Source organism: Myotis davidii, unplaced genomic scaffold, assembly GCF_000327345.1.
Source record: "Myotis davidii unplaced genomic scaffold, ASM32734v1 scaffold1185, whole genome shotgun sequence".
NCBI classification, from domain to species: Eukaryota; Metazoa; Chordata; class Mammalia; order Chiroptera; family Vespertilionidae; genus Myotis; species Myotis davidii.
Genome location: NW_006296007.1, coordinates 250,268 through 259,183, shown reverse-complemented (window position 1 = coordinate 259,183; position 8,916 = coordinate 250,268). Strand labels below are relative to the sequence as shown.

Below are 8,916 nucleotides of genomic sequence, written 5' to 3'. Positions count from 1 at the left end.
TTCCTCTCTTTAAGCATGTCCTCAGGCGAGGAATTTTTTTTAAAAGTGGCAAACATCTACGTGCTACGTGCACAAAGAATTCTCTCAAAATAACTCCCTTCTATAGGCCCCTCTAATAATTCTGCTGCGAACACTGAGTTAGAGGCCCATGTGTCCAGCTCCCACAGAGGCCCGAATCTGCCTCCTCACCCCCCTGTCACGGCAATCACCAGGATGCCTGGCGTGGTTTCATGGTGGGATGGTTGGCATCACGTGAGCCACTGCCCTGGCCTGGTCATTGGTGTGGGGCAATGGCACGGCTTGGTGTGGAAGGGAAAACCGGGAACAGCAGGGCCTTCATCTTCGGAGATGAAGGGGTGGCCAGGGATGTTGCTGGTGGCTGCAGGGAAGAGGGGTGTAGGGGTGATGGTGGTTTTATAAGAAGGTGGAGGTGCCAAAACCGGTTTGGCTCAGTGGATAGAGCGTTGGCCTGCAGACTGAAGGGTCCCAGGTTCGATTCCGGTCAAGGGCATGTACCTGGGTTGTGGGCACATCCCCAGTGCGGGGTGTGCAGGAGGCAGCTCCACAGTCTTGCATGGGTCTTTCATGCCGGTGACTTTGGACTTTGCCCTGTGGCGTGCTCAGGTCAATAGAATATGAGAGGGGTGGCAGTTCCAAGTGATGGCTTTAAAAGCACCGCGTATTTCTACTCACCCCCTTGAGCTTTTGGCATCTGTCATGGGAACTACCTACGTCCTAGAATGAGCACTCACAGAAGCTCACCTCTAGCCTGATCCAGCGGAGCCCAGCAGAGCTGCTGCCAACCCACAAACCCATGAACAGGAAATATGAGGTTACTGTTGTAAATGACCAAGATCAGTGGGGAATGTGTCATTATAACAAGAGCTTACTAATATAGAGTGAAACTAAGATCTTTCTGATTCCATACAGTGCTTTTATTTTATTTATTGTTTAATGTCTTTACTGTTTTTTTTTAGAGAAAGGGGCAGGGAGAGGGACAGAGAAAAAGAAACATATATCAGCTGCCTGCTGCTCACCCTGTTGGGGGTCAGGCCCACAACCCAGACATGTGCCCTGCCTGAGAATCAACTGGAGACCTCTTGGTACATGGGTCGATGCTCAGTCAACTGGGCCACACCAGCCTGGCCCTACAGTGCTTTTAAAAGCAGCGTTTTTCTATCTCAGTGCTTCTCAGGCATGGACATCAAGGCTTCCTGGCCTGGATCCAAATGTGGACCCCTGTTCAGTCCCTTAGGCTCTCTTCCTTCATCACCTAAAGATCAAATTGAAGTGGCAGTCTCTACCTGTTCCAGTTGTACTCTTCCTCTTTCCTCCCCTGCCCTCTTCCTAGAAGGAAACCTGCACGTGCCTACACCCCTCGGCAAGTCTCTCAAACCCGCTTCCCTGCCAGCCAGGCAGCGTGGAAGGAAACGCAGCTGGACCAGCCTCACACAGCCAGTTTTTCACTGGCCAGCCCAGCTGTGGGCCACACAGCTGGTTCTGAATGATGCTTTCCTTCTGGGCTGCTGGTATTCAGCTCAATTAAGAATGTAAACCTGAAGCAAGGCCTAAGAGTTCTCTGGAAAGCTGTTTCGTTTTCATCCTGCTGGCACCGATGCCTGGTCCCTTATGATCTCACATTCCCAAGTGGTGTGTCATGTAAGCTTTTGGCTAATGTACTTTCAGTTGTTTTGCCTTTGCTGTTGCTTCCCCCACCTAATCATCTGCTTCAATATAACCGTAATTTTCAAACTCAGTAGGATGTGCAGTGAACAATAGGCAGTAAAGTTGATTAACTGAAAAAGCCCTTTAAAAAAAATCCTTCAAGCTAATGGAATACATTTTTTTTGTTTTGCTTTGTTTTGGCAGTCATGTTATGTTCTGTGGGCTTTTTCCACAATTGTGTTTTTAAATGTTGTATTGCCCAGCTGGTGTGGTTCAGTGGTTGAGCATTGACCCATGAACCAAGAGGTCACTGGCTCGATTCCCTGTCAAGGCACATGCCTGGGTTGCAGGCTCGATCCCCAGTGGTGGGTGTGCAGGAGGCAGCCAATTGATGATTCTCTCTCCTCGATGTTTCTATCTCTGTCCCTCTCTATTCCTTTCTCTCTAAAAAATTAATTAAAAAACAATTTAAATGTTGTAATCTGATAAGACTATACTTTGTAACTACAAAGATTTGATTCCTTCAAATTAGAACATGATATTCCCTAGTTATGTTTGTTCTAATTGATTTTAGAAAGGAAGGTGGAGAGAGAGAGAGAGAACATTGATTGGTTGTTTCACTTATTGATGCATTAATTGGTTGATTCTTATATGTGTCCTGACTGGCAATCAAACCCCCAAACTTGGCATATTGGTACTACTCTCTAACCAACTGAGCTACCTGGCCAGGGCTTGCCCTGCTTATCTTAATGAAAAATTTTGAAATGAAAACTTATTATTTCATTTATGCAGCAGGTAGCTGAGAAGGAGGTAGCCCAGGGTCTGTCCTCTCTCCCTCAGGGGGTCTGTGGGCATAACTTTAGCAGCCCCTTAGTCATTCCCGTCTCATCCTAAGCCATTCTCCTGGGAAGGAGAACCAGATTTTACCAGTTCTCCCCCTTCAAAAGCTTCCACTGGCTGGCCATACCTATTAATATTTCCCAAATTCTCCTATGTTGTGCCTTTTCTCCTAATGCTCTCTCAGCCTAGAATACCTTTCCTCTACATTCTCACCAAGTGAATCCTAATTTAAGTGCCACCTCTTCTGTGAAGTCTCCAGTGACTATACCCCACTTAACTCGAAGTGTTCCCATGATACTTTATGATTTACATTGACCACGTTCTGCCTCTAGTTGTGGCTTTATAGTTAGTTCATTCACCTATCTTCTCTCTTGACTATGAACCCCTTCAGGTCTGAGATTGTGTTTGCTCCACAGGGTAAAAAATAGGGTCTTTCATGTTCACTGTGTTGATGTTTCTAGCTGATTTGGGCTCATTGCTGACCTTTGCTACAGATGGTGATTGAGCCTCACTCTGTGGTTCGTAGAGAGGTTTCCAGTCTATGATGTCCATTCACATTCACCAGGCAGGAGGGGATTGGTCAATGTGAGGGCGCCTGAGGGAAGATTAACACAGAGGCAGTTTATACCCGGCTCCTCACAGAGGGTGGAAGCTCCCAGAGGGGAGACACAGGTGCCCACCCGTGCAGCTGGCTGGGTGTGCCTCCCTCCAGTGTCTCCCTCATGTCAGGCAAATGAGAACTGGAGGTCATTGGGGTCTTTTTATCTAGAAAATGTCCATTATTCATAAGTGGTAATGGTGATATCCTGAAGTCAGGGTCACAGATGAACAAATCTAGCATCCAGTTTATTGTGCACTAATATATAGGGTCCGCTGGTGGTTGGAGGCAGGCATATGTCTTCATTTACGATGTCTTCAGCATTTATGTTTATAGCTCTTGGTTATTTTTCAGAGCTCCCTTTCCAGGAAATACTGAATTTAAGCACTCAGGTCCTGTTTTGTGCCCAGCCAAATAGAGCTTTCAGAAGCCAAAGCCAGTTAGCTCCTGCCCCCCTTGACTGACAAACTTACCCAGGGCCAGAGTGGGAGGCCTAGCGGGGCAGTAGAGGTGCCTCAGTGGCTCCCACATGGTCACTCGGCTCTGCTCTCCTGCTTGCCTGTGTGTCCCCCAGTCCAAGCTACACTGCTTCCAAGGTCCAAGTCCTGAAACGCTATCGGATCGTGCCCTCCCCTGCTTAAAACCCCTCAATCACTGCCCTTTGTTCAGAACAAGGCCAGGCTTCCTCACTTGCCCTTCAGGGTGCCCTGTGACCCACCTCCACCTCCTCCTTGCACTTCATGCCCAGTTGCTGGTGGTCCACACCGTGCTTTCTACTCACCCCCATGCGCTTGTCTCTGCTTTCACTTCCTGTGCTGCCTCCCTTCCCTCTTTGCCTGGCTAGGGCCCACTTATCTTTTAAGCTTCTGGATCCATTTTCCCTTCTGCAGGAAGCGTTCTGAAGATCCTCCTACTCTCTTCCCCTCGTACCCCGTGCCCACCCCTAATATAACATCTGGTGCCACTTGACATCGTCTGGGTGCGTGTCACCCACAGCACGTCCAGCGGCTTCGTGAGGTTGTTATTCACCATTGTATAACCAGGGCCTGGCAACATGCCTGGCTCAAAGTCAGCCCTGAGTATATTCTTGTAGGATAGAATTCCAATTTATTCTATCCTACAGCTTGGGAAATGCTTGCTGATGTGTTAGATGGACTCTGCATCTCCCATTTTCAAATCTTCAGGCGTGGTGTTTCTGTTAATGTATAAAAGTAGCCCCGTGCTAGCTCTGAAAGCCAAAGCAACTTCATTTTTTCGTGAGGATTAAATGAGCCCTACCTTTCTTCCAGCCCCCAGTTCTCCACGTGCAAGGTGACACCTGTGAGGGTTGAGACAATGCAATTAAGTTCCCAGCCATTGTCTCAGGTGAGATTTGTAGCAACACAAAAGCCCAGGCAGTTTACATAACGGTCTCTGCAGAGAAACATCTGTTTAAAAGCAGGTTGGGAGACCCATGACCATTTCCTACAGAACGCTCAGAATTCCATCATGTGTGGAGTCACCATATTGGCCACTTATCTCAGCACTCTTTCAAGATGCCTCTTTGCATTTACGTGGTGCTCAATAAATGCTTGTGGAATGGATTACTGAGTAGATATAGTGAATGTAAACTTAAAGTAACAAACTCCAAATATCCTCTATTTCACTTTGTCAGGTAGAGTAAGTTTTTCCTTGCAGTAACTCTAACATGTCCCTTCATCTAAAAACCTATGTCTGTACTCTGCTCACCTTTGGAATGGCATCCCCCTTAGAGCCCTTGCTTCTGGCTTGTTTCCGATGAACCCCTCTCAGGAACAGTCTACATGTCACACGTGCCACCATTCACCACCTGTTCTCTCAAGGTTGACTTGACAATGGATCCTGATACACTTGCCTGCAAAGACGGGGACTGTTCAGTTCAGTTTCTGAACTGGGAATCCTTTTTAGAAAGGCATCTCAATGGAGTTGGTATTGAATGGCAGTAATTTGCCATCCCAGGCATAGTACTTGAAGAGCATGCATTTGGGCCCATAAACGAGTGATGGCAGATTCTGGCTCTGCCATTTACTGCCTTTGTTATTTTGTCTTTCTCAGACCCAGTTAGCTCTGTAAACATGCAATGATAATATCTATCACAGAGGGCCAAGGCTACATGAGATAAGATATGCCGAATTCTTAGGGTAGAGCAGGGTGCTTTAGTGTTCATTAAATAGTAGTTATTACCCAAATGGCCCCTTTCATTTTCCATGCTATTGCCCCAGTCTCCTGACTGGAAATATAGTTATAGCCATACTGATTTATTTCTTTAACAGACTGATTCTTTTTTTAAAAGAATATATTTTTATTGATTTCAGAGAGGAAGGGAGAAGGAGAGAAAGATAGAAACATCAATGATGAGAGAAACATTGATCCTGCATTCTCCCTACTGGAGATCAAGCCCTCACCTGGGGCATGTGCCCTGACCAGGAATCGAACCTCAACCTTCTGGTTCATAGGTCAACGCTCAACCACTCAGCCACACTGACCAGACAGCATACTGATTCTTTGAGGGGTGAAGGGGAGTGAACAATAAAGAATGTCCTCTTTAGAGAAAGGGAGAAGGGAAGAATCAGATTCTAAGTGGGTGTGGCATGATGTTCCATCATCTATTTGCAAAGCTGTGGTACATAATAAATAGGCAACATAATCCTGGATTTTTATGCTTTTTAAAATAAAATTTTAAAATTCAAGCTTAACCATATTAAGTGCATATAAGATTGAATAATGTAATGAGTCACTTCAATTTTTGACAAGCTTCTTCATTCTCCCTTAGATACTTCCTGTAATCAAAACCCATTTTCAAATTCACAGGAAGATATTATCTAATGATCCACTCAGTCTTTTCATGTTCTTAATTTGAGGTCAGTTTCAGTGGCCTGTCTCACATCAGCTGTCATTTTTGTGATTGAAATGTCACTTCACATTACAGTTTTCACCGGGACAGTTCTCATCTTTGGTTTCAATTCAATTTAATTCAAATCCGATTCATATGTCTCAGAGCAATTGAATTCGCTTAAAATCCCTTCTGTTCAGAAAAGATTATAACCACTACTCCTGCTGATGCCACTAAACTCTGATACCGTCTAAACCCCAGGTGCTGCCTGGGAGGCCTGATAACAAGGTTGCTGCTGCTTCTGCCCACTGAAATGGGCCTGGTGCCAGCCCTGGACCAGCAAGGCCAGCCTTATGGCCACAGGGGCTTGAACACCATTGATATCTACAGTCTTGATCAGCCACGGTCACCACCACCCCATTCCCCCACCAAGTTCCTACTGGGTCAGGGTGGTTGGTTGGTTGAGTTTTTCTAGTCTTCTTCCCACAAGACAAACCAAAGAGGTTGAGCCATAGCACAGTTCACCCGTGCCATGCTCGAAATCGCCCTTCTCCTGGAACAACTGAACTGCTTTCCTCACACTAACTTGTATCCCTGACTTTCTCCAGGAGAGCATCATTTTCAAGAAGCTTCTCTTACAAGACCTCTGGTGGAGATGAGCCCTGCATCCCACTAGACACACTGAAACTCCTTTGTCCCATCATCGTGTGGCTGGCGGGCCAAAAACATTCTGGGGACTTAGTGGCACTGCCAAGAGGAGGAAAACATCGGATACTAGGACCAGGCATTATCAGGGCCCAGAAAACTTACTCAGCTGAAGAAGGGGAGACCGTAGTCTACTCCACAGTACCCCCAGGGGCTGAGCTTGACTCCAGCTAATTGTGCACAAGGAAACTCACTAACTGAGCGAAGGCCAGCTATGGAGGCCAGATTGGAGCTTTCCTGTGGTTTGGCCATCGGCAGCATGGCCTCAGGTAGTGGTATTACCGAGCCTGGGAACTGGTAAAAGACTGGCTGAGGTCGTAGCCCAGCCCTCTAAGCGGGCTTCAGATTAGGCCAGAACAAATGAGAAAATGGGGTGGTCCCTGCGGCGTGGGCATTTCGGGAGACCTCTACCCAGACAGTCTGAAGGGACTGCTCAAATGGAGGTGAAATAAGGTCAGAACGGGAGCCTGGGGTTGTACATAGAACTGAGGGGCAAATGAGATACACACACAGGTCACTAACCAGGGGGATCCAAAGGAATGGAATAAGAAGGTAGGAACCATAAGTGGGGTATAGCACCTGCTGCATTCTACTAATTGGACTGGAGTTCCTTACAATTACCTCATCTGCCTAGAAAAACCAAGGCAGAAGCTTCAATGGGTAGACTGAACTTACAGAATGAGTTTAGGGATCATGTAATTGTTAGAGCCTAGACTTTGAAGTTAGACATCTTGGGTTCACATCCCAGCTCTGGCACTTAGTAACAGTGTGGCTTTGGGCAAATTGATCTTTTGGATGCAGAGATCTGCATCCTCCAGTAAAGAACCTCATAGGATTCTCTTAAGGATTTGAACAGTTGGTTTCCTTGTGCCTGGCACACAACAGGTACTAAAAAGCTGGAAGAATGTGGCACATGGCCTCGTTGTCTAATAGCAGGACAACTAATTCCAGACCGAATTCATTGGTGGAGCGGAGCCTGTCCATAGATTGCCTTCCCTGATACGGAAGGCTGCGGGCTGCTCGCTGGACCTGCAGCTGGGACCTCACAGCTGAGAGAAGGGGCTCTGGGAAGCGGGGCCTGCTGTGGGTGGTGGATGGGGAAGTAGAGCCATTCGGAGGGAACTCCTGAGCATCAGCTAGCCTGGGAGTATTATAAGGCAAATATCCACTCACATTTCCCTCCTGGACTCAGAAAGGAACATAGCCTTCCCCAGGAGCATGGGTGCTCCCACATCCAGACACGAGCTTCAAAGCCCCGAGTCGCAGTCCGACATGCTTTTCCCTCCCCAGTGTACGCTCTCTGGCTTGTGTTTCTCTCTCTACTAGCCTCACATGTGAACACCTGGGCTTTGGAATTCGGTTCATGTATCCTGATTGGAGAATGTCTGGGCTCTCCCATCGTGTCTGTGCATCGTTTTTGTCGTCGCCGTGTCCCTGGCAGTGACTCCCGTTTTCTTTCTCTCTGTGACTCAGCATGAATTCCCTCCATCTGCACTGGAAAATGGCCTGAGTTGATAAGTTGAAGGCTGGGCTGAGCGGGAAACAAAAGATCTTGCTGCTCTAAGTCTGGGCTCCACTGAAAGCCTGCCCTTCATGGACTGGAAACAAGGAAGGGATGTTGCACCACACAGACCCCCTCCATTCCCCAGCTCACTTCCCACGACTCCGCCCCTCACTCCACCCCGTTCTGACAATACATCCAGTGCCCACGTGCCCTTTCCTGCTTGGTACCTGTTCAAATACAAATATTGTATTTGTTCCCATTTTGTTTTTTTACTTCAAAATAAGATATGTGCAGTGTGCATAGGAATTTGTTCATAGTTTTTTTTTAAACTATAGTCCAGCCCTCCAATGATCTGAGGGACAGTGAACTGGCCCCCTGTTTAAAAAGTTTGAGGACCCCTGGCCTAAATGCTCCAACTCAAGAAGTATCCTTCTTGTTTGTCCCTTTGTTTTGGTTCTTTAGATTCCACGTGTAATTGAAACCATATGGCATTTGTCTTTCTGTCTGACTTATTTCACTGAGCAAAATAACCTGCAGGTCTATCCATAGTGTTGCAAACGGCAAGCTTTTATGCATTTTTATTGCTGAGTAATATTTCATTGTATATATATATATACCACAACTGCTTTATCCATCCATATATTTTTTAAAAAAATATATTTTATTGATTTTTTACAGAGAGGAAGGGAGAGAGATAGAGAGTTAGAAACATCGATGAGAGAGAGACATCGATCAGCTGCCTCCTGCACATCT

The 8,916-nt window shown here is 46.7% G+C and overlaps 1 protein-coding gene across 1 annotated transcript in view; it reads left to right on the top strand.

The window, feature by feature from the left end:
* SYT9 (synaptotagmin 9) overlaps window positions 1–8,916 on the top strand; it is a 119,493-nt gene that overhangs the window by 107,391 nt on the left and 3,186 nt on the right. The window lies entirely within an intron of this gene.